The sequence below is a fragment of the Panthera tigris genome, chromosome A1 (genome assembly GCF_018350195.1).
Source record: "Panthera tigris isolate Pti1 chromosome A1, P.tigris_Pti1_mat1.1, whole genome shotgun sequence".
Taxonomy (NCBI): domain Eukaryota; kingdom Metazoa; phylum Chordata; class Mammalia; order Carnivora; family Felidae; genus Panthera; species Panthera tigris.
This window is the reverse complement of record NC_056660.1, coordinates 112,952,882-112,979,379: the sequence shown is the minus strand read 5'-3', so window position 1 is coordinate 112,979,379 and position 26,498 is coordinate 112,952,882. Positions and strand designations below refer to the sequence as shown.

The following is a 26,498-nucleotide window of genomic DNA, read 5'->3' as shown; positions in this document are numbered from 1 at the left end:
TCCATGGCTGTATAAGCATGTAAGGAGATGAGGGAGGAGGTAGCCTGGAATCTGAAACTGAACCAGAGAATACTGTGAGAAAGAGAAAGTGCTTCATGATGACAGGTGCCTGAGAGTCTCAGGAGAATCAAGTTGCTTCTTGTCAAAGCCCCTTGCTTGAAAGCCCAGGGGAACAAAGGGATTTTCCTTTTACAAAATCTGCCTATTCTATTTGTGCCATGACCCCTTTTCTCTTCCAACTTGGGGACTCTGGAGCTTTTGAGAGGTGTTTCATGCTTTCAAGATGAAACTCTGCATAGCGTCTGAACTTGACTGAGTCTGCTCTTTCATTGACTTTAGGCAGCAAAAATGCTTGCTGTGTTGTGGTCCCCCTACTTGGCTGTGCCTTGGGGAGTGTGGAGGCAGGATTGGGCATGGTGCCTGCCCTCTAGGAGTCGGCACTTTTAGCCGCCACTGCAGTGGAAGTTCAGATGTCCCCCAGCAGTCTGTATCTGCCTGCCAGATGCCTGCCATGCACACATGGAGGAAGGCCTGGATATGACCAGAGACAGAGACTAGGGGTTCAGGTTCCCTCCTGCAGACCAGGACAACAGAGGTGCTCCAGGGTGGAGAACAGAGCTGGGATTCTTCTCCTCCTCCCAGGGTGTTATGATTCACCGATGTGTTTGTTGGCTAATTGCTTCTCTGTGAGAAGTTTGGAAATTACACAGCAATTTTGTTGACAAAAGGATGAACTTCAAATTGCTGTTTCGCAAAAAATCGCTTTGTTCTTGAGGCAAGCTCAACCCTTGTTCATTGAAATAGAATCTTAAAACTAGCATCTTGTCTCACGTGGGATTTGCACATTTTGTTAGACAAAATATTGCTTCCATTTCTGTTGTTCTAAATGATGGACCGTTTCCAAGTTGGTTCCATTTCTCCATGGACTCCCAACCAAGTAAATGAGCAAAAAATACCTAGCACCAAGTGTTAGATCCAGTGCTTATATTACAGCCGATTATTTGGTGAGTAGAATGTCCAGCCTGCTGGTGGCCTCGGTCACATTGCTAGGTACTTCAGAAGATGCCCTTCTTTTCCTTGTGAAAGGTCAAACCATAGAGCTATCTTTTATGGTTACAAGCTCTCGAGTGAGGACTTCCAAAGTATCTTCAAAAATGAGTTTTTAAAAGCTTACTCTCTAGCTGCCATCTTGCGTCCCCACGTGTATGCGCCTAATCTCAGCTGGTCCACCCGAGACCCCCTGAGCGCCAACCCTAGCCCCCCGCGTGGTCCCATTTCCGCTCCAACAAGATGAAGGAAACTATCACGAACTGGGAGAAACTCGCCAAAACTACAAGCACAAGTGCACATTGGTGGGAAAGGAACTGCTCGCCGAAAGAAGAAGGTGGTTCATAGAACAGCTATGGCAGATGATAAAAAACTTCAGTTGTCCTTAAAGAAGTTAGGGGTAAACAGTATCTCTGGTATTGAAGAAGTGAATATGTTCACAAACCAAGGAACAGTGATCCACTTTAACAACCCTAAAGTTCAGGCATCCCTGGCAGCGAACCCCTTCACCATTACAGGCCGTGCTGAGACACAGCAGCTGACAGAAATTCTCCCCGGTATCTTAAACCACCTTGGTGCTGACTAGGTTAAGAAGGCTGGCTGAAGCTCTGCCTAAAAAATCTGTAGACGGAAAGGCACCACTTGCTACCAGAGAGGATGATGATGATAAAGTTCCAGATCTTGTGGAGGATTTTGATGAAGCTTCCAAGAATGAAGCCAACTGAATTGAGTCAACTTGTGAAGAAGATAAAGCTTGAAGAAGTGACTGGGAGCTGCTACTTTATATTATGACTGCTTTCTAAAAATTTTGTTCATGGATCTGATGAAATCTAGATCTCTAATATTTTTAAGCCCAAGCCCCTTGGACACTGCAGCTCTTTTCACTTTTTGCTTATACACAATTCATTCTTTGCAGCTAATTAAGCTGAAGAAGCCTGGGAATAAAGTTTGAAACAAGATTAGTAAAGTTCTTTGCCTAGTAAAAAAAACAAAAAAGCTTACTCTCAGTATTTATACTTCTTTTTTCCCTAAAAAATAGTGTAGATTTGGATATTTCTGTCTCAGTATGAGATGATGCATCTGAGGGGACTTCGGAGTTGAGTGGGCATCCAGGTTCAGTGGAGAATATTTCTTTATGAAAGCCTCATCTGCTTTGCATGGCTTCCAGAAGTCAGTCCCTCGGTTTCCTATTGAATGAGATCATAAGCAGGAGACACTGAGAGACAGTAGCATAGCTCTCCAGGTCCTGGGTATGAAGGAGACCTTGATAGTATCCCACTGCCCTCAGGTCACTGGCACCAAGGCCCTCACATTGTGGAAGGTGTGGGAGAAGGAGGAGGGTGGCCACATCCTGGGAATTAGCATGTTGGCCACTAGGGTTGGTGCGTTCAATATGAGATATGGGCTGTTGCTACAGTTTTGACTTTGGGAGCCTGAAGGCATTTCTGCTTGCCTTCCCCAGCAGGGCTAATGGAAAATTAGAAGCTATTAAGGGAGAGTGGCTGTAAAGATTTTTGGTTTTGTGTTCTTCCATTTTGGTTCAGAGGAGGTGTCAAAGACTTGGATGCTCACGAGCAGGGACCAGGAGGGAGATGGGAAGCCTACAAGGGTGGTGATATGCAGGCTCTGTCAGGAGCAGACCCTCTCATCCTCTCTCTGTTCCTGCGTTTCTGTAGCTCCTCATCTAGGTCTCACGTGGCTCTCCAATGCCTGCTACTGGCTAGGGTCGCGTTGTTCTTCCTGGCCTCCTCTCCGGGCACTCAGACTGTGCTTCTCCTCTGCTTGAGTAAATGCAGTAGCTTCTTCTTGCTCCTCACGACAAAAATAGGCTCTAGTTAGAATTTGAAGCCTCTTTCCTAATCTCTACCTTTGCTCCTGGTCTCCCCCATGCCTTGTTCTTTCCATGTCTTCTTCTTTCCATGTCTTCAGAACCTTGCACCAAGTTGTAAGGCCACTGAGAAGACTTCTCCCCCCTTGGGTTTGCTGTCTTTCAGTTCCCACAGCACTGAGGGTCACTTGCCCTGGTCCACCATGTCACTGTGGCCAATCTGGTAGAATATGCTAGCTGATCCATTTGTTAATCTACTTGAAAACTCTTTGAAATCGAGAACCATGACCTTGCTACTACTTTGTGAATCTCTCAACATACAGTTTCCACCAGAACAAAGGTGATTGGCATGAAAAGCTAAGGACATCGGAGGGGGCGGGGGTGATGGTAGGTAAGATGAGTGGCAGCAGGATTAGCAGACTTGCTCTATAAGGTTGATAGATTTGACATCCTGATATCATCACTCTTTTTACCTTTCTTTATAAATGCCTTGGAGCAAGCCAGTCAGGTGATTTGTATCCCCAAGTAGAAACACGCCCATTTGGGAGACAGAGACTGCTCACCTTTCAAATCTGTGAGAGATTGCTGAGCCCACGAGAAACGGACAGCCGTCTCACATGGATTAAAACCAGTGGTGGTAGGAAGTTAAATTTGCCTCGTGAGTTTGTAGGAGGTGAGCATGTGACTTCACTTCCATGATGTTGCTCCGAGACTGCAGTCACATCTGTGGGCAGCTTTGTGGGATGTAGGCCCTTCCCTGGGGAGGAGACCACATCCATTTTGAGGTAGAATATTCTTTTGGCTAATGCAGGCACAGTGTATTTGAGTTGGGGGGGAGGCCTAGAACCTAACTAGTCCAGCCTCTCCTGGTCCCCACTCCTTGACCCCCCAGCAGTGTTTACAGACATGAAGACTGAGACCAGGGGAGTCAGGTTATTGTCTCAGCAGAGACTAGACCCTGAGTTTCCTGACTTCCACTCGAGAGCTTTTTATGGGAGGGTAACAGATGCTTATAGGCACCAGGAAGCTGAGAGAAAACATAGTGTCAGCAGTCCCATGTGTAGAAATCCTGGGTGAATGGTTCCGGTTAAATAGAGCTACCCCTGTGTTTTCCCTGGCTCACATGCTTATTTTGGTTCTTCTTTCCCTCTTTTTTTTCTGCCTGCTTCCTGACTTCCTTTCTGACGTCCCCATTGCCCTCCCTCCCATGAGACTTAGGAAGCCATCTCTCGGCCCCTGAAACATCAGCTGGTGCTGTGCTTCTGGCTCTAACCTTGCCTGTGTGCCATGTCACAGTGCTCCCTGGGTCCCCAGCCCTGGAAGCCATGCCGTGCCATTCACTGGGGGAGATGCTGCCGGCTGTTGCTTCCCAGAGAAGCAAAATCTCAAGCCCTCCCGGCTGAGCAGACACCAAAGGCTGTGGGAGTTTTGAGGGTGGGAGATCTTGAGGAGATAGCTCTTTTAGATGAACTTGATGACATGAACAACAGTGTTGATCATGATAATAGTCACATAACAATAAAGATAAAATAGCTACTGTTTACTGATCCTGCACCATGCCAAAAGCTTTATTTACCTCTCTTCTCTCACTTAGTACCTAGCCCCAAAATGCCAGTGGTGCTATCCCTGTCTTCCAGAGGAAGACACGGAAGTTTGGAGAGGTGAGGTGGCTTGTCTCCGTTCACGCCTCTCAGGACCCAGACCGAATCAGGGCCTCTTGGGAAGAGCAGAGGTCGGAGGGGTGGAGACCTCCAGCCAGCAGCTCATTCACCTGCAGCCGAGGAGTGTGGCCGTTGCCTCTAGGGAAGAAGGGAGGTCACTCAGTGACTCTTTCATCCTCTGGCCCTGCTGCGCTTACTCAGGTGGGAGGAGAAGAAAACCAGGTTGTGCACTATCCCCGTCATCTGTCTGTTCAGGAGGCTTGGCCTCATGTATTCTTATTTATTGATTTCATTCATTTCCACAAATACCTACAAGGACTTCTCCAGCCGCTGGGGAAATGACGGCTTGTTACATAACAAGAGCATTTGATCAGGACTCAGAAGACATTAGTCACCTTTCAGCTTTCCTGTGTGTTATCCCGGTAACCTTGGACAAATCGTGTGATTTCTCAGAGACTCCACTTCTTCATCCATCAGACGAAGCCAATGATGGCAGAGGCAGCATGGCTGTCCTTGCCCAGTTTCTGCACCGAGGTGGCAGCTGGTTGGGGGACGACGAGCCCTTGACGTATCGTAAACTTTGGGGTGGCTTATGTTGTCCCTGACCAAGAAAGCACGTGGTTGGGCAGAATGTGTCATGGAGAGAGATGACGGGAGAGGAGCAGAGGGAAGGAGCCAGAGTTCTGGAAACAGTTCTTTGCATATTTCGAGGAGCTCAGGTGTCCTCAGCTGGGAGGCACCAGGTTAACCTAGGGAATGGGATGGGAAGATTCAGGGCCCTTCTTAGGAAAAGGAAGGAGGACCAGATGGGGAGTCCCGGTGCTAAACACTCCCAGAGCATTTTTCATTTCATTTGCCTTAAATAAAACAGCGCTTGAAGTAAGTGTTGTTGTTATTTTCAGTCTACAGATGGGCAAACCAGACTCAATTAGCATGTGGCAACCCTGGGATCAAGCGGAAGTCCTTCAGACTGCAAAGCCCATGGCCCCAGCCCGGAATGGCGCTGCCTTGTGGGAGCAGGAAGCGGGGAGGGGTTTTGTGCAGGTGAAACTATAGTCTGATGCCATTTCCCACCCATCTGATTAGCAAATACCTGAAGAACCTCGCAGGCTTTCCAAGTAAGGATCAAAACTAATGAGTGCAAAACTTAAGTAGGTATAGGCCTCATCATTTCTGTCATTGTCATCCACTTGAGTAATGGTGGAACAGGAATGGACTTGGCCATTTTCTTTCACAAGGGCATGTACCTGAGCTTCCTGGTCATCATTCCCCTAGGAAGGGTAAGGTTCTTCTTCCCCAGTGCATAGAGTGGATGTGTTCTTAGTGGTGGCTAGGACACAAGTCTCTTTCCCTGAAGCATCTCCTTCCAGCCATCCCTGTCAGTAGCCTGCCTGCTCCCTCCTTCTGGTGTCACAAAGCCGGTGGGGAGGGCGGCCATTTTCTTTACACCCGGTACAGATGGTGAGTGGGATCATTGCACTGGAGCTGAGCTTCTGTTTGGGGAAATGTCACTTTCCTGCTCTTGCCTCTCAAATGCCTCAGAGCTATGGTTTGTCATGGCCCTAAATTTAAATCTTGGTTTTTCCTTTCTAGTAACTTACGGATCCTTTCTGACAGCTCCCGTTAGGTCCGGGTCACACGTTGCTCTCCTTGGTCACCTGCCCTGTGCATGTGTGCGCCTGTGTGTCGTGGCATGAGGTGGGGGCAGTTCTGGATGATCTCAGTGGGGCTACTTAGGGAACCCTCAGACTTGTGACTTCCTTTTGTGGTTTGTTTCTCCGGCTGCTGAGAGTCCCTTCTGTTAGAATTGCTTATTTGGTTGTGTTCTGGAACCATGGAAACTTTATAATTTTGTTCTGATTATAACTGCAATAAATACAGTGTATTTGTCTGTGGCAAATTATGTGCTCTGTATAAATCCCCTGCCTTCGAAACACGGTGGATCCCTCCAAGGGCCCATTATTTCCCTGGAAGGCTGAGCTTGTGGATAGCCGGGGAAACACCCGGAACCAGTGAAATGGTGGCTGTTCCTGAAGGAGGGAATGGGTCACTAGACAGCTGAAGAGAGATTCTGGAGATTGAAAAAACTAACTGACATTTTCTTTCTGATATAACCGCTTCTGTGGTCCTGTAATGTCTTTAGCAGGACATTTACTTTTTGCTAATACGTCTCACAGGGAGCTTTTTGAGGGGGCGGGGGGATCAAGGTGACGAGTTCCTCTCGAATAGTGGCTTCTTGGTGGCCCCCTGGACTGATTCTGCTTCAGCTCATTTTCATCCCTCAAGTGTTTTCTGGGTCCCAGTGACAGCCCAAGCCCTGAGAGGAATGCTCAGGAAGGTGAGCCTTTGCCCACCAGGACTGTACGGTCTGCAAGGAAGAAGAGAGTCATCAATCACCCCACCGTGGCTCCAGCTTCTGGGGCACGTCCTGCTGCTGCACAGCGATGCCGTTATCAAGCAGAAGGGGCAAACCCACCTTGTGGGGCTGGCATTTATGGCATCTTTACGGATGACAAGTGAAGTGACTCAGGCACCCTGGGCACGGTCCCCGAAGCAGCTGCGGCTGCCTGAGTCTGCGTGGGGATGAGGGTGGGTCTGGCAGGGGGGAATGAGCACTGTACTGTGCCAGGCACCCAGCTGAGTCCTAACCATAATCCTAATTAATCCTCACAGCTCAGGGAGGCAGGTTCCATTAGCATCCCCATTTTATGTATGTGGAAACTGGGCATCACCACCTGAAGTGACTTGGGGCACCTGGGTGGCTCAGTCGGTTAAGCATCTGACTCTTGATTTCATCTCAGGTCACGATCTCATGGTTCATGGGTTCGAGACCCACATCAGGCACTGCACTGATGGTGCGGAACCTGCTTGGAATTTTCTGTCTCTCTCTGCCTCTCCTCCGCTCGATTATGCATGCTCTCTCTCAAAGTAAACAAACGAACAAACAAACTTAAAACAAATTAAATAAAAAGAAAGTTAAGTGACTTGCTCTAGGACAATGAGTGAGCAAGCGAGAGTTGATAGTTGAGTCTGGGTTTGTCTGTCTCCAAATTCCTGACTCCTGTAGGATTCTTATTAGATCCTTATTTACTTCTGTCACACTGGAGGGACAGAAGCTTGGCCAGGCTCCCCAGGAAGAAGGCTGAAAAATCGTCCATTCCTTCCATAGACAGGTGTGGTAGGGCCGACAGGTATCCTAAACATATCGTGTGCCTTTCATCTCTCCCTGAGCACATGCTCTGTGTCTGGCCTTGTGCTAAGCACTTGGTACACATCATTTCATTTTTTGTTGATTTTTTTCTAGCATCTGGCTTCCTTTTCTAGAATGTAAGCCCCTAAAGGACAACACAGTTTCCTCTTTTGTTCCCTGCTATATCACTATCAACTAGAATATTGCCTGGCACATAGTAGGTGCTCCACAAAAATACTAGTTGCATAAATGGATTATATCATCCCATTGAGTCAGGTATTATTATATCCTCCATTTTATAAATTAGGAAAGTCGGGAACAGGAGGCTTAACTCAGTTTCCCATAGCTAGGAAGTCTAGAGCCAGGGAGGATTTGAACTCAATCTGGCTCGTTCTCATGCCTCTGCTCCAACCCTTCTCTGATCCTGGGAGGTCAGCAGTGTAGTTGCCGAAGGTTTAGGTGGCTGATATACTGGCTTCCCTCTGAACTTCATACGTGGCTTCCTCCCAAAGCAGCAAAGGGAAGGCGTTAATTGATGAGCTTAATTATCTGTGGCAGGGACACGATGGAGGTGCCACAATGTGAGTGCTCGTTATTACTTTGTTGTGCAGGATTCCCCCAAACGGGAGGGAGCCCGCACGTTGCGACAGGCTCTGTGAGACAGTATCTGTTCCACTTCTTTTATGGGGGTTCCCTCCCACCCTCATCCAGAGCTTGGTGTTAGACTGTTTGAAAAATCACTCAGCTGTATGAAACAAAAATTATGTTACATGCGGAGCTGCTAGCTTCCTGGAGATCACAGTTGGCCTTCCTTAATGAATTTTGGCCTGATTAACACAGGTTCTGGATTGATATCAAAATACACAAGGAAAAACTTGGTAGGAGTGGGAGGAGACTAGTTTGAACTTTCTAACTTTGTTAAATTTTTTTTTTTTTTAACGTTTATTTATTTTTGAGACAGAGAGAGACAGAGCATGAACGGGGGAGGGTCAGAGAGAGGGAGACACAGAATCTGAAACAGGCTCCAGGCTCTGAGCTGTCAGCACAGAGCCCGATGCGGGGCTCGAACTCACAGACCGCGAGATCGTGACCTGAGCCGAAGTCGGCCGCTTAACCGACTGAGCCACCCAGGCGCCCCATGAACTTTCTAACTTTGAAATCACAGGAAGCAAAGGCTTGTGTGAAGCTTGGAGCCAAGGACAAGATGTGTAACGAGCTCCTGGATCTTTGAAGTGGTGTTGCCTTGCTCAGACTTCTGTAGACTGAGGCGCTGTCCAGACTCTACTGCCTTCCTGGTCCCATTCCATGCCCAAAGACATGAGGCTGGGGTGCACATCCAAGGCTGATTGACCCTCAGAAGCTGCACCACCTTCTCCTGTGTCTTGTTTCCTTGGTACCTGGATGACTGTCCTGCATCTTCATTTAAACTCACCCTTGGGGGCTCACCTGGGCAGCTCAGTCAGTGAGTATCCGACTCCTGGTTTTGGCTCAGGTCGTGATCTTACTGTTGGTGGGTTCAAGTCCTGCATCAGGCTCTGTGCTGTCAGTGCATAGCCTGCTTGGGATTCTTTCTCTCTTTCTCTATCTCTGCCCCTCCCCTGCTTGTTTGTTCGTTCTCTCTCTCTCTCTCTCTCTCTCTCTCAAAAAAAATAAATATTAAAAAGATTAAAAAATAATATACTCATGCTTACAATCCCCACAGGGACTTCCAGTGGTGTCTTGTCCCCAGTGCCTACCTCTTCATAGCCGGGTCTCTATTCTTGCCCCTCCTTTTTGGATTCTTGAAAATTCATTTATATAACTATCCCCACTCCCCCTGGTTGGAGTCCTGGCACCTCATCACAAGACTCCGCTTTTTGCAAGTGTCGGGCATGTCTCATGCCCCCTTTGTCCTCAGGGCTGACCTCCTGGATTGAGATCTGGATCTTTTTGTACATCCCCAGAAGTTAGTCAGGTACCTGCATTCCCGCCTCAGATGCCTGTATGTCATCCAGTCTTGTGATCTCCGTATCAAGCCGTTGGCAATCTCAGAGTCACCGGATCTGTAGTTTGGGCTTCAGTGGAAAGAAAGTACGAAAGGAGAGGGGTTCCCCATGAATGACAGGACCTAGACATTTCTGGACATGGAATAAGCACTAGGAACCATCAGCTCACGCTTCGCTCATGGGGCAGAGTGGCCACAAGAGTCAACCTCATGGGACAGCTCATCAGATTCCAGGAGAAAGGAGATGAGATCTGTGTGGGGGTGGAAACTCTATCATCAAAAGAGGAAAAAAGACAGACTGTGCAGTCCGCACCATGTCCACAACTCAGCTCCATCATCAGACAATGAACTCTTGCCAAGGGCATTTTATTACTTAAATGTATTTTTCACATAGGTGATGCCAAGCAAAGAAAATCCTGTTTGAGTGATATGACTTTTTCGTTCAGCACTGTAGGCTCTCTCATCTCTAAGCAGTAAAATCAGGCAGTAATGCAAAGTTTAAGTTACTGTTTTATTGAAAAAAAATATCACCTTCATCTTGTTGCATTTGGTCAAAAGTCTGATTTGGCATTTTTGGTCACCTTTACCTACAGCTTCATTTTCGTTGGCTCTTTTGAGCATATGCAGCCTTTATTCATAAAGGCATTTGGGGTTTATTTTTCTAGAGTGAGTAAAGGTGTAGAGAGGAAGGAATTGTCTAGAGCAGACAGAAAGTGAGGCTGCCTGGCTGGTGATGTTTATCTCCTGTCGGGCCATGGTGAGATGTTAATGGCTTTTTTTTGACCTTGGGGAGTGGTAGCTTTGGAAAGAATTGGTGGATAGCTTAGCTAGTATCTGTTTTCTCATTCCGCAGAATGTCAGGGGCTACTGGGGGTGCACGATGGACTCCTTATCACCCTAGAAATCTGCTGCCCTTTCGCTGTCTGCATTTCTTCTCCCTTATGGGTGAGGAGAGAGGGTTTTTATGCAGAGGGGTCATCACTTGAGAATCCAAGAATCCCGAGTCCCTGCCTCTCCTCTGTGGTAAAGATGACAGAGACAGCGGACAGCATGAGGAAGGTGGCCCAGAACTGCCCCTCAGAAGACGGATCCACAGGGGTGCTTTGGGATGGTCTCCAAAGGAGAATCAGAGTAGAGAGATGCGTCGGCGTTGTCGAAACTCCGAAGATTAAGTACTTATGAGCCTGCATTCTTAAGAGTTTGGAACCAGTAGAAAATGAGTGTGAATCCACAGAAGAAGCCTTGGTTGGCTGCTTTGGAGAGGTTATGACTCTGATACAGAGTTCTGTTCCCTCTGAGCTTCCTTTTCATTAGTGACGTTTTTGGCCTGGTAGGGCTTTGGGGGCTTATTGCCTACCTCATTCGTGTTTTTATTTCACTGAATAAATAGGAGCATCTCCTCTGTTCTGGGCCCTCCTTTAGGTACCTGAGAAGCCGCAGTAAAACACCAAGATCCCTGCTCTCGTTGAGCCCACATACCAGTGGGACCACAACAAGAGCCCTGTCGGGACACTTGGGAAAGACACCACCCGTGTGCCTTTCTACGTGCAGAATGATGTAACTACGTGCACGCCTTCTCAGCACAGTCTGCAGAGAATTCCCTACAGCTTGGCTCTCTTTGTAAGAGAGTCATTGCTGCAAGCGCCCTGGGCTGACCAAGAGGACCACTGTCCCATGAGCTTGCTAAACACATGACATGGGACCATATAAACCCTTAAGAACGCAAGCCTTAGTGTCAGATGGCCTGGGTTTGAATCCAGACTCTGCAGCTCAGAGTTGGGTTTCCCTGGGCAAACAGCATTTCTGAGCCGGAGTTTCTTCATATGTAAGTCGGCTGTCAGCAGAGTTCTTGTGGTGAAACTGAGGGTGAAATTTAACGGGGAGAGTGTAGGAAAAGCTTGTAGCACAGCCCCTGGTTCCATGACTGATTGTGGATATGATGTGTATCATGAAGACTTTGAAGCCATTTCTACCAGCACCATGGGGGATATGGATATACTTCGTGTTCGTAGCTCGTCTCTGAGTGGTGCGCAGGTATGTTACACAGAGGCTCTGTAGTCTAGCTGTTCAGTCGTAACTGTGAAGGAAATACTAGAGGTCAAGAGGAGCAGGCGTGGGCCTGTGGAAGGGCAGTGGCATGGGTTGGAAATGTGCCTGGGTCAGGGGTGTCCTGGGGGAACATTGCTCAAGCGGAGAGGCTTAGGGTAGGGGGAGAGTGAGCCTGCTGTGTGAGGGGGGCACCAGAGTGGAGCAAGGCCTGGGCAGGGCAGCTGGGACCAGCCGTGGAGGGACTGGAGCAGTGTTGATGGAGAAGTAAGATCACACCCAGAGGGGATGGGCCTCAGAAACAAGGACTTGAACTCAGTCTGGGCATGTGAGGAAAACATCAGCACTGGGCCATCTTTGGCCTGATTCCCGGTAAGCAGGGAGGATCAGACTGGGTAGGAGGCACCGTGCAGGTGTTGCATCTGATGGACTGGGAGAACCTGGGTATCATCCACAGGGCCGAGAAACGTCAAAGCCTTGAGATCTTGGTGACAGACGACTGTCTTCCTTTGGCCAACTTGACGGCAGCTCCTGGACCCCGCGCCGTGTGGGATTGCTTGGCAGGCAGCAGGATGTCCTTTCATCTGCCCGAATATCTGTTGGTCTATCAGCGTTTATTTGCTACCTGTTCTTTTGCAGGTCTTTTTCTGGGCACTTGGGCCACACAAGTGAATTATGACATCTTATTTGTGGAACTCATAAGGGAGACAGGCAAGAAAGCAGTCATCACGGTGCAGGGCAGCGTGCAGTGGAGGTGGGCACAGCTGGTCGGTGCCCTCATGGAAACCTGCCTCGGGATCCCTGGGGGCTGCAGACAAAGCAAGGCGTGGAGGTGGAGCGTGTCACAGGAGAGTGTGAAGGGTCCACTTCGGGGGCCGTGTGCCAGAACAGAGCAGGCATGGGTTGGGAAAAGAAGCAAAGGGACCAAGCTAGAGGGGTTTGTGGACTGTAGATCACGAGGGCCCTCTTCTGGGGTCACGTTTTCATGCTTCCCCGAGGACGCCAGGGGACAAGGAACGGGCACGAACTGGGACAGAGAATCACACAAATTTGCATTTTGCAGAGATCCTTCAAGTGTGGGACAACTTTCAGGGGAAGGGAGGGATGAGGGCAGGGTTGGCAGGAGTGGAGGCACAGACTCAGATCTGTTTTCCACTGTGTGCCAGGGCAGGGCTTGCTGCCAGGCCCTAGGGACCCCCCACTTATCCATTCCTTCCCATACAGCTGCAGGAGGCTTTATCTAGTGACAAGGAAAAGGAGGCCTGGGTGGGTGATGCGAATCACTTAGACTCTTTGCTCTAGAAGGCAGTGGAGGGAGTCCCGTGTCAGATTCCCATTCAGGCTGACAGAGACAGGCAGAACCTGGGCAAAAGGCCTCTCCCCTTCCATCAGCACAGCTGGAGAGGTGAGAGTCCTGATGGAAATTAGGTGCCGCCTTCACTTGCATGCCACCTCCTGTGAATCCTGTCTGCGAGGCAGTCTGCCTCGGTGGTGTGTGGTGGGGGGACACGTGGCCCAGGGAGGTGGCTTAGCGTGGGCAGGGGACCACCGAGGAGGGCGGGACAGCCGGAGAGACAGGCATCCCAAGGGCATTTATAGCAGCAGAGATGTTTTTATTTTAGGCAGGAACCAGCCAGGAACATTCTCTTCCTTTCTCCTAGAGCTGCCTGAGCCCACACAGCCAGGCTGGGCGAGAGACTGTGAACAAGCCCCTGCCTCCACCCCGCCTCTCGCACCGCCTGGAGTCTCTCCTGGAGGCTTGCTGCTTTTTCCTACGCTTGCAGGGTCCCCTCCCTTGTCTCCTTCTGCCGTGCTTCCTCCACTGCCTTCCTCTCTTGCTCTCTCCTACTTTCATTCTTTGTGTTCCTTCCTTCCTTACCTTTTCTCTCCTCATCTGTAAAACGGGGTGATGCTCCCTAACTCCCTCCCCTTGCTGGCAAGGTGACTGATTAATTTCAGCAAGCCTGCTCCATCCACTTTGAGGTGTGGGGCTCAGGTCTGGCCCTAGGGCGTGTGAACGTGAACAGCATCCAGTTGTCCAGTTCTTGCCCTTGAGAATGCCCTCAAGCAGCTTACCCCTTGGTGGGCATCAGGTTCAGAGGTCTGATCTTGGAGGCCTCCCTGGCCGGGCCACCCTGGACTGCCAGCTCCTGAATACACATTGCCCAGGAGAGCTCCGGTATGATATTCGACAGTTACAGGGTTAGCCTGAAGAGCCTCAGGCCGTTCTGCCTCCAGGACAGGTGAGCTTCCCAGACACAAAGGGAAGGTGCCCACATCATCTTGTTTCATTCTGTTGGCTTATCTGCATGAGTTCTGTTAAGCTACCTTAGCTAATGTGACAGTGACTTCGAATAACATCACTAACACCACTGCAGTTGCCGAGCAAGGGCTTCATTTGGTGTAAGTTAGGGGGAGTGGCCGGCTGCCTTCGTTCCCTTACTATAGCTCAGCATCAAGGCAGCTTCTGGCAGGGGACCCCTTCCTTTCCTTTCTCTGCTTCCCCAGCCCTAGGGTCATTCCGTCCCCGCAGTGTCTTCTGCCTCTTCATTCAGCCGTCCTAGGATGCCCGGAAAGGCTTTGCCAGTCCCCTCAGTATTGAGAAGTGTGTGAGTCACCCCCACCACACCAGTGGACTAGGGAAAACTTGAAGGGTCTAGATTAAAAAGGAAGTCTGCCATTTACTGGCCTTGTGACCTTGAGGCAGCTGTTTTGTTTTCTCAAGGTTTCACTTTGTTCATCTGCAGAACGAACCCACCAACATCTGCTCTCGCATATAGTGTTTATATAAAGTATATCCCATGGGGGCGCCTGGATGGCTCAGTCAGTTCAGCGTCCGGCTTTGGCTTAGGTCATGATCTCATGGTTTGTGAGTTCAAGCCCCGCATCGGGTTGTCTGCTCTAGACACAGAGCCAGCTTGGGATCCTCTGTACCCTCTTCCCCCGTCTCTCTCTGCCCCTCCCCCACTTGTGTTTTTTCCATGTGTGTGTGTCTCTCTCTCTCAAAAATAAATAAAACATTAACAAACTGTATCCCATGAATAAGCAAATACATAGGAAGTTTTTGCCTTATGCTAGCATCTAGACAGAGATGCGTATCTTCTCCCCAGGCAGTTTCGTAGACAGAGAAAGGCGTGCAGTGTGGTGAGCGCGGTGAGGGAGAATGGCCCCGGGTCACAGAGGCGCCCCTTGAGGCCTGTCTGGAGGGGAAACAGGAGCCAGGAAGGAAAGAGGAGAAGGTCTGAATCTCCACTCTCACACTCAGGTGTCTGTGTGCCTCTTGAGTGTTAAGGAAATCAGTTTCATTTCTACTTGGAGCCCCTTTCCCATAGGGCTGGAAGGAAGCTTGCCCTCCGTCACTTTGTGAGTTTTGCCTCCTTCCTGGGGCCCTGTCCCTCATTTCAACTCTTATTCATACTCAGACACTGGGGGTGGGTTGGAGGCACTGTCTGCCGGTCACACAGGCCGTTGTTTTCACTCAGTCATTCCTTCACCCCATGCAGTTTCATTGAGTACCTACCGCCCAGCACATGCCAGGTACTGTGCTTGGCACTTCCCATATAGCAGTGAACCGAACACAGCAGACCCCTGTCCTCATGGAACTTAAATTCTAGCAAGGAAGAGAGAGACGAAGCAGCAAATAGAACAAGCAAGAAATCCATACAGTGTGTTAGAAAATGACATGTTTATATATATATATATATATATATATCATATATATATAAATATATATACATATATGAAATATATAATGGAAATATATATATAACATATAACATATATATAACATATATATATATTTTATGTTATATTATATATATAATATTATATAATATTATATAATATATATATAATAATATGGAAAAAGAAAACAGCGTGAGAAGGTCAGGCATGCTGGGTATGATTGTTCAAGAGTGCTAAGAGAAGGAAGCCTTCCATGAGAAGGTGCACCTAAGCAAAGGCCTGAAGATGAGGGGACACCAAGAGGGACCCTTAACTGCCCCTGTGTCCAGGGCTTCTTTGGATGTGAGGCTCTCCGCTGCTTCCAGGCCATGCTTGGCCAGGCTGCACCTGGACCCCCCTCTTCTGGGGTATGCCTGGCAGTGGTTTCTCTGTGGGGTCTGTGGTCTCCCCAGAAGGCTGATAGGAAGCAGGGCCTGGGAACTTCAAGTCCCTCCACATCTGTGCTGTCTCCCCCAGATCCTAGATAGTGGGGGAAATCCCACACAAATGTGAAGTTTGCCAACATTAGCTGGCGCTCACAGGATTTCAGGCAGAGCGGACAGCAGGGCAGAGTCCCAGAAGTGAGAAGCAGCAGAGGTGAGGCAGGGAAGCCCCCGGTGTGTGTGATGTTGGGATGCATAAAGCATGGACATGGGACAGCAGCCGGCCCCAGCAATGAGCCTGGTGAATGTGCAGGGCAGGATAGGTAGCCTGTGGGGTGGCTCTCCTCCCTTGCACCCCTGCCCCGGGGGCCTGGCATCTTTTCCTTGGGCTCCGTCACGTGGAGCCTTGCCCTTTCCTCTGGCATTTCACATGTGCAGGACGTTCCGCTGGTCTCGTTACACAAATGAGAGGAAGTGTACTCAGCTCTGCCTCTTAACACAAACCTGGGACAGTTTGTACTCGGACTAGACTGAAATCTGCCTCCTCCTCTGCTGAAAAAGGGTTTGCTAAATTGGTGACAAGACAAAGAAGAGCCAGAGCAAGTAAGGAGGTTACTCAAGAGAATGGCCACAAGACAAGATGCGTCTTCCCCCAGCCTCCACCTCCCCTGTGCCCATGAAAGAGGGTCTTTGCCGGATCTGAAATGCTGCCTTCCGGTGCACCTGTGTGTAGCCTTCATGTTCCAGTGTTGCTGGCTTGCGTCGCTGAAGAGAATTGGTGCTCCAGAAATACCTTCATCATTGGTGAAGGCCTGCTCTTTCCAATTCCAGGCCAGGTCCTACAGACAGTGGTAGTAGACAGGATCCTCACAGCCCTCAAAGAGCTTGCCCCCTGGTGGGGAAGCGCAGGAGGACAAGTCGTTGCAATAGACACTGCCTGCCCGCCGTGTGGGCAACAGTTCAGGGCAGCAAATAGGACTGGTTTCCGCAAGAATTTTCCTAGCACCGCCGGGCAAAGCAAGTTGCTTTTTTTTTTTTTTAATTTATTTTTATTTACTTTCCTCCTGCTGTTGGTTTAATAATTTTTTTTGTTTTTTTTAATTGAAGTAGAATTAGCATACAGTGTTATATTAGTTTCAGGTGCACAATATGGTTCAGTAACTCTGTGTATTAGTGCTCATCATGACAAGTGTACTCTTCTTTTTTCATGTATTTATTTATTTTAAGAGAAAGAGAGCACGACCAGGGGAGGGGAAGAGAGAGGGAGAGAGAATCCCAAGCAGGCTCTGCTCTGTCAGCACAGAGCCCAACACAGGGCTCGATCTCATGAATGGTGAGATCATGATCTGAGCCGAAATCAAGAGTCCGATGTTTAACAGGCCGAGCCACCCAGGCGCCCCACAACACGTGTACTCTTAATCCCCTTCACCTACTTTACCCATCCCCCCACGACTTTCCCCTGGTAACCATCAGTTTGTTCTCTGTATTTAAGAATATCTTTTTCTCCTCTTTTTTTTTCATTGTTGTTCATTTTGTTTCTTAAATTCCACATATGAGTGAAATTACATGGTATTTGTCTTTCTCTGCCTGACTTATTTCATTTAGTATTAGACCCTCTAGGTCCATCTATGTTGCTGCAAACGGTGAGATCGCATTCTTTTTATGGCTGAGTACTATTCCATTGTGTTTGTGTGCATGTGTGTGTGTAAGTATTCATATATTTATACATATATAATATCTTCTTTATCCATCTGTTGATGGACACTTGGATTGCTTCCATATCCTGGCTATTATACATAAACATAGGAATGCATGTATCTTTTCAAATTAGTGTTTTCTCTTGGGTAAATACCCAGAGGTGGATTTACTGCATCCCATGGTAACTCTATAATTTTTCAAGGAAACTCCACACTGTTTTCCTCAGTGGCTGTACCAATTTTGCATCCCCACCAACATCTAGATATGTCTCCTTAGGCAAGGAAAGTGAAAGAAAAATGAAACTATTTGGACTTCACTAAAATACAAAGCTTTTGCACAGCAAGGGAAAGCATTAGGGAAACAACATGGCAATCCGCTGTTGGGAGAAGATATTTGCAAATGATATATCCAGTTAGGGGTGAGTATCCAAAATATATAAAGAACTTGTACAAATCAACACCAGAAAACAATCCAATTACAAAATGGGCAGAGGACCTGAATAGACATTTGTTCAAAGAAGATGTCCATACGGCCAACAGACACATGAAAAGGTGCTCCACATCACTCATAATCAAGGAAATACAAATCAAAACCATAACGAGCTATCACCTCACACTGGTCAGAATGGCTAGAGTCAACAAGACTAGAAATAACAAGTGTTGGTGAGGATGTGCAGATACTGGTTTAGTGATTATTAAATGTATGGAAGAATTAAAAAAAAAAAACCAATGCAATGAACACCTGTATACCTGTCACCGAGACTGGGCAGTTGCTAACATTTTACAAAATTTGTGCTCTCTCTGTAACATACACGCGTTTCCCCCGAACCATTTAAAAACAAATTACAGATGCTAAGAAACCTCACCTCTAAGGAGACAGGCATTCTCCTATATGACCACTTTAGTAGGTATTACTACACCTACGAGAACAATAATCCAGTAATGTCACGTAATATGCAATCCTTGTTAAAACCACAGAAGTTTTCCCCAGAATGTCTTTTTAAAAATTTTTTTTTAAATGTTTGTTTATTTTTGAGAAAGAGAGACAGAACATGAGTGTGGGAGGGGCAGAGAGAGGGACACACACACAGAATTCGAAGCAGGTTCCAGGATCTGAGCTGTCAGCACAGAGCCCGATGCAGGGCTCGAACTCAAACCGTGAGATCATGACCTGAGCTGAAGTTGGGTGCTTAACTGACTGTGCTACCCAAGTGCCCCCCCACCCCCCCGCAGAATGTCTTTTATAGCTTTGCATAATTGTGATTTTTTCAAGATCCATTCAAGCCTCACCCATTGCATTTGTTCCATCCATTTAATTTCCTCTAATCTGGAAGAGTGACCCACTTGCCTCAGGGTTTTTTGTTGTTGTTTATGGCTTTTTAAAAAATTTTTAACGTTTATTTATTTTTGAGAGACAGAAGGAGGCAGCGCATGAGCGGGAGAGGGGCAGAGAGAGAGGGAGACCCAGAATCCAAAGCAGGCTGCAGGCTCTGAGCTGTCAGCACAGAGCCTGACGTGGGGCTCGAACTCACGGACCGCAAGATCATGACCTGAGCCAAAATCAGACGCTTAACCAACTGAGCCACCCACCTGCCCCTAAAACATCTTCAATTTTGGACTTGTTTTCTAACAAATAGATTGAGATTAAACGTGTTTGGCACCAATCCCTCATAGGCACAATTGTGTAGTCGTTCCTTTCGCAGAAGGTGCATAAGTAGCTGATGCCAGCCGGTCTCTCTGCTGCTGAATTGTCCCCTCGGTCCCTGCATTAAGGGGTGCCTGCCATGTCCTTTTATCGAAAATGTACATTTTCCTTGGTTAATAACGAGGTGTTTGTTCTGTGGCGGGCACTTTGAGACTATGTGACTGTCCTGTTCCCTAGTTACTTTTACCCACCATTTGTAATAAACATCGAATGATCCTTTCCTGACTCAGTTATTACACAGGGTGTTGCCAAATGATTTTCTAATTCTAGCATTCCTTCTCAATTTATTTAGCTGGCATTCCTCCGTAAAGATGAGCTTTTCCTTTTTCACATTTTTAGCAAACTTGCTTTTGAGGTGTAGGGTTCTGCCTTCTTTGGAACTCTTACCTCAGAGAAATGTGTGTGTCTTTGGGGGTGGGCTGGGGAGGGAGAGAGCCCAAGACTGAGCCCTGAGTCACACACAGGCCTCCATCCATCCATCCATCCATCCATCCATCCATCCATCCATCCATCCATCTTCTTCCTCCTTGCACGTTCCTCTTCAGCCACACTGGCTTCCCTGATGACTCTCATGCGCACTCAGCATCTTCCACTTCAGGGCCTTTGCCTGGAGTCCCCCTCCCTTCCCCTGGAGGGCTGCATGGGTCACTTTATTCTTTGCTCTGCCCGGATATCATCTTGCCAGTTTCCTCATCACCCCATATAATGTACTATTCCCTCCCCATTATTCACTGTCTCTTACTCCCCTTTGTTTCTTTGCTGTCCTTATCAGCACCTGCCATGCTGATGGGACCAGCTTTTTTGTCTTGTTAGTATAGGGCCTGGGCCATAGTAGGTGCTCAATAAATATTTGTTGGATGCAAGAAGAAACATGTACATGAATGTATGTTTGGCAAATCTCTGAATGAGACCAAAGACCCTTCTTTTGTTTCTCGTCACCACTCCTTCCAGATGACCACAGGGACATCTGGAAGCCCTGGACAGAGACGGACAGCTGTTCTTCCGTCTGCCAAGGGACAATGTGTAGTCAGCAGCCACTCACTTCCTGCCCAGTTATCAAAGCCAACAGAGCCATAAGATTATCTCCCTCCTCCTCCTTTGACATGATTTTTGGGGAATAAAAACAAATCAGAATTCATCAACTGTGAACAAAATTGTCAACTGTGAACTGTCAACAGTCTGGTTTAAAAATAGATGATTGGTTGATGAAATAGACTGGAGAAAGCAATTTAAATAAAATGTTAAAAATAATACCCAAAACATGCAAGGCAAAGCAAAGAGTGTGGTGCGGTGGAGAAATGTACCCAGTGGAGACCTGTGCGAGCAGTGAACCAGAGAGAGGTTATTAGTTTTGCTTTACAAATCCTAGCAGAGAAAGATTTACTGGCCATTTGCAGTAACGTTCACTCATTCCGACGTGTTGGTGTGTTAGACAAAACGGAAGGAAAGATTGGTTGGGAAATCTGCTAGCACGTTTATTTTTAAGTAGGTCAACATTTTGAATATTTCTGCCCATTTGTGAAGTCTTGGGCTCCCTCCATCTTCTCTGTTTCTGTGATGACTGGGGAAGGCATTTTCTCCCAGCAGGTCAAGGGGTATAGAAGCTTCCGGAAGGTATAATTGTATTTGTGTTTGTATGAATGTGGGTTCCCGTACAATGTTTAAAAGTTGTTAATTTCCCATTTTCTAGGCTCCTCCTCCTTTTAAAGAGTTAGAGCTAATTATTTATTTAACTACATTATCATAAAATCAATATAAAGTCTTGAATTTTTCATACTTGCTCTTTTTTGCGCATGAGTCACAGGTGATATAATTTGGCCAAGTTCTGTACGTCCACTTGCCCAACATCCTGAGGCTGCTGTTCTGTGTTTTTTCTTTTCTTTTCTTTTCTTTTTTCTCTTCTTTCCTTTCCTTTCCTTTCCTTTCCTTTCCTTTCCTTTCCTTTCCTTTCCTTTCCTTCCTTTCTTTCTTTTTCTTTCTTTCTCTCTCTCTGTTTCTTTCTTTCCTTTCTTTCTTTCTTTCTTTCTTTCTTTCTTTCTTTCTTTCTTTCTTTCTTTCTTTCTTTTTCTTTCTTTCTTTCTTTCCAGGAGAACTGAGTCATCTTGGCACAAAAGCATTCCCATTCCTTAGAGGCTATCTCTTTTTAAACATTGCTAGGGCTGCTCTAGGAGTATCCCAAACTGGGTGTCTCAAACAATAGAAATTTACTATCTCACAGCCCTGGAGGTAGGAATTGGAAGCCAAAGTGTGGACAAGTTTCCTTCCTTCTGAGGCTGTGTGCCGCAGTCCATCTCCTGCCATTCCTTAGCTTCTAGTAGCCTCCGGCACTCCTTGTAGATGGCTCTCTTAGCACACCTCCACCTGCCCTCTGTTTGTGTGTGCCCCTGTGTCCAAATTTCCGCTTCTTAAAAGCATGCCAATCATATTGGATTAGGACCCACACTATGAGCTCGTTGTAAGTTGATTATCTCCATAAAGACCCTGTAGAATACTGAGGGTTAAGACTCCCAGATAGATACCTTTTATGAGGGATATAAGGCATAACACAAGGTGCAAACTTTTCTAGAGGGCAAGTGGGGGGCCAGGGCATTGGTGATTCCTCTCCGCTTAGACCCACTTAGCATATGGGCCAGGGCTGGAAGGGCTCTCCCTCACAGGCAGCGGTGCCCATCTGAGGAGTCTTTACATTTATTCACTGTGTCTTTCCTCTGCTCTGGTCGAGGAGTTCCAGGGCATGCCATCACCCTTGGCTCTTTGGGAGCCTTGAGTAACTGACGGGCTCTCCCCTCTAAATCCAAAATATTCATGGATACTTCTTTCCTCCTCTTTTCTCCCCATGGTATTTTCTTAAAAAATATTTTTTTTACGGCTGCCCCTTGATCAGTTCCCAAGAACGTCAACTTGTAGTTTTTATTGTTGTTTTATTGTGTTTGTTGTTGTTGTTATTATTTTTATTATTTTGCTTATCCAACTCCAAGCCACAAATTCTAAGAAGTAGGCTCCCAGTCTACCCTCTTTAACTTGGCGCTCTGCAGACACTGTTCTGACACGGTAGCAAAGCCCGGCTGACTGCCTGTAGCCCCAGCACTTGCAGGGCAGACGTGGCGGGAGGGGATAAATGCGTACTGCAAAGTCTTTACTGCAAAGAAATCACCATGTATCATTTTGTCAGTTTGTAACTCCAGCTTTGAACGCTCCTTAAGAGAGAGAGGGTGTGGCGATCCTGAAAGCTTGTCATTTGGGAAGGGAGTCACTGATGTCTCTGTGGTATTAGGAGACACTTCCTTCTCCCTCCTCATGTCTCTCTGGGAGATTTTCACTCTCATGCTGTGACCATTGCTTCCTCTTGCCCAAGAAAGGCTGCTTATGTCCCGATGGGAGGGAGCCTAGTGTCTCTTGGGTCAGGAGCATATTCACAGGATCACTGCATTGGCAAAGTAACATGCGCTGGCTTTTTCTCTTGGCCGTGTTCTCTTGGCAGCCCTGTCCTCAAGGGCTAGCACACCTGCCTTGTGTTTCCAGGATCTGTGTGTGCACAGCCCAGGGCACCCATGTACAAAGCCCAGCCAGGTCTGTGCATTCTCTCCGCTTGTGTATCCAGGTGAATGGCTAGGGCTTTGCCGGGCGTGTGTTTCCTGCAGATTGGGAGAAGGAGTTGGAGGCCTCTGCTTGGCGTGAAGGTCTCAGTCAGGTTGTGCAGCCCTGTCTAGCAGGGAGCTCTATACTTGGGGAGATTTCTGGCCCCTGTGAGTAAAGCCGGTGCAGTGACTACCTTTTGGTATCTGTGACTCTTCTTCCCCAGCAGGAACCTGGGGGAGACAGAGGGTGGGCGAGAGACTGGGCAGGTCACCTCCTGGGTTCACTTTCATGAAGCGCTCTGAGAAGGAAACGTGTGTGAGGTGCCTTGAGCATGTTCTGCCCAGCGACAGTCCAGGACTCTGGTTCAGAGCTGGGTACCCTGTCCCCTCACCAGCAGGTACTCAGGTATACTCTCACTTAATCCACTTAGCAACTTTCCCTGGGAGGTGGGAGGCATGGGTAGAGCTTGGTTGTCACTCTGATAGAAGCATGGAAACTTTGTTTCATATTTTACCGTAAGGTATTTGATACACATGAATGTACGTGTCTTATTTATCTCAGTTGCCAAGCCCAGAAACAAAAGAAAAGCCTCAGAATCTACCACTAAGCTTGTGAAATAAACCATTCTCCGTTTTCACAGCATTTCTGTGGGTTCCCGTCTGATGCCATTCTCCTGCCCCTGCTCCAGAGGTAACCCCTATCTTGGCATTCGCCACCCTACCCCCCATATGTAGTTACGCATTTATAGGTATCTCTAAATAGCGTGTTTTGATCTTAATAAAAAATGGAATTCTAGTCCTTTGAGCTTCATTTAAATGCCGCATACTGTCCTGGGAGATAAAAAAAGCAGATCTGTGCCCTTGAAACATGGATTTTTCACTGGTGCAGATAAATCTTGTTTTCTCTGGTGGCACCTCCCTGGGGTCAGGGATGAGGCCAGGCTGCCTCCACAGATTGTGACAGCGGCTGTACACAAGAGGGGGTCCTACGGCCAGCCAAGGAAGCTGAGTTACTAGAATTACAGTCCACAGGGGCTCTCAGGCGAGACCAGGCCACCCAGGGGAACGAGTGTTCGGGGCAGCTGGGAAGCAGATGGACAAGCTTCCGACTCCAGCAATAGATGGGGGTGAGTGGGGAGGCGGCAAGGCAGGGGGCTGGATGTGGAACTCACAGAGAGGACTCAGGTGACAGGTGCGGGTCAAGGATGCTTCACCGTGGAGATCCCGAATACGGAGCTGCAGCACCCGCGTTCCTCGTGCAAGCAGATTGGTCACTCCTGGTGGCCTCACAACAGGTTTAGAGCAGCACAGTGGGCAACACCACCTTCTGTCTTTGCCATTTAGCAGCTATTTACTGAACACCTACTACGTGCCAGGGCTAACACAGTGACTTAGACCTTTTCCAGCTGATAAGTACCTCATGGCCTAGTAGGAAGTCAACGCTGTTACCTTTTAGTAAATTATGCTGTAGTAACAAAGGATCTGTAAACATCAGTGGCTTACGAGAGCAAACATTAATTCCTGGCTCATGTTGCATGTTAGCCGTGGGTTAGCTGCAGCTCTGGTCCCATGCCCTCTGTGCCTCAGGCCAGAGGAGCAGCCCTTATCTGTCCCATGTCCTTTTCATGGTAGAGGGAAGAGTAACAGGGGTGATAAAACCAAGAAGTGGTCCTTGAAACCTCTGCTCAAACCTGGCCTGTCACGCCTACTCACGGTTCACTGGCAGAACAAGTTACGCGGCCAGGACTGATGTCACCAGGGAGGGGAAGCCCATTTTCCCACGGGGCGATGAGTGAAGCACAGATTCCTCTTTCAGGGTGACCGGAGAATGTTTGGGAAGAGTATGACACCTGTCACAGATACAAACAGCTGATCATAGTAACAGGGGGATAAGGCTTTATAATAAATGTATTAAGTTTTGCCTTTATAAAATGCATTTTCAGGTACCAATGTATCGTTTCCCCTAAATGAGCTTTAGGAGTTCTGTTGAGAAAATAGTTGGAGAGCTGCTCGTCTTAAACAGGATTGTTCCAGAGCACTGGGGCAGTGGAAGGAGGCCGGACTGGCCACAGTAGTCTTCTCTCTAGCCCTGGGCACGTGTTCACAGGCTGCACTATTTGAGAAGAGCTTTCTGACACAGGTGACCCACCTGCCCCCTTCCTGCCTTCCTCTTGGCTTATCTTCTGTCCATCAGGCAGTCAGCAGGCACATCCCACTCCTGTGGGTCTTTTTCTTGTGCTGTATCTCTACATACACATGACTCCTGCCTCCCTTCACAATCCTGGCCACACGGCTTTATTTTATTTTATTTTATTTTATTTTATTTTATTTTATTTTATTTTATTTTAATATAATTTATTGTCAAATTGGTTTCCATACAACACCCAGTGCTCATCCCAACAAGTGCCCTCCTCCATGCCCATCACCCACTTTCCCCTCCCTCCCACCCCCCATCAACCCTCAGTTTGTTCTCAGTTTTTAAGAGTCTCTTATGGTTTGCCTCCCTCACTCTCCGTTTGTAACTTTTTCCCCCTTCCTCTCCCCCATGGTCTTCTGTTAAGTTTCTCAAGGTCCACATATGAGTGAAAACATATATATCTGGCCACATGGCTTTAGAAGGACGTGCTCTTTTTTGCCTTCTCATTAAGTCTGTTGAAGTTGGAGGTCTGGGCCATGGCCCCCTTTCATACCGTCCCCACCCCTGCTGCTACCACACTGGGCACGTCCTGGACGCCTAACAAATCTGTACAAAAGGCAGTTGCATCGAGCGGAAGTCATCTCCCTGTCGGCTTGTCTGTTTCTCTCTCTCCACACGGGTAGCTGCTGTGTGGGTGACAGTTGGAGTTACACTGAGTGACTCCACTGCAATCAGGGCCAGGTTGGAAGCACTCTGGCCCTAAGTCTGTAATCCATATGGCGACCGAGTAGCTCTGCCCTCACCACGAGCCAGTGTTCATCTGAACTCATCGTGTGCTGCTTTGCAAAAGCCAGTGGCCTGGTCACAAGTATGCATTTGTGTTTCCCTCATTTTATTCTTTTAAAAGCTTCCCCGTGGCCCCTGGTAAGAACTGTACACAAAGTTGGGTGCTCAGTCAACTTGGCCAGTCTCCTCTTCCTTTGAGCCTCCCCTGGATGGAAACACGGTTCTAGGCCCATAGGCCTTTGCACAAGGCTGATTACACACAGGTCTTGATCCTGAGAATTTTACGGGTGGAAAAGGAATGATGGTCAGACAACTGACACCATGGCCGGTAGTGACACGGAGTAACAGTACAGCATGTCTGCTCTCAGAAGCCCATTCCTATGGCAGAAACACTGCTGTGGGACCAGCAAATATCTAGCCCTGTAGTCAGACACAGCTTTGAATCCTCCCTTTATGGCTATCGTGAACCTTTACGTGATATTTAACCTCTCTGAGTCGGTTGCTTATTCCTTAATGCCAGGTTGCTAAAAATGCTATTAAATTGTTGTGCTCTCTTGCACCTGCAAATGTCCTTTCTCGCTTGTGCTCTGAATCAGTTGAGACTTGAGAATAAGAGTGGCAGAAAGAGCGAAACTGGCCGAAAGTGGCCCAAATACTGCCACTGTTGGTGACCAAGGGTTGACAAGAGGAGATTTGGCCTTTGGGCTTCAACACTGAACCTGAGAATTAAGTG

General features: G+C 47.8%; 1 protein-coding gene and 1 pseudogene across 2 annotated transcripts in view; both read left to right on the top strand.

Annotated features, from left to right (window-relative positions):
- The window catches only part of SPOCK1 (SPARC (osteonectin), cwcv and kazal like domains proteoglycan 1), a 510,780-nt gene that overhangs the window by 399,481 nt on the left and 84,801 nt on the right, over window positions 1–26,498 (top strand). The window lies entirely within an intron of this gene.
- On the top strand, window positions 744–2,021 carry LOC102963350 (annotated as a pseudogene).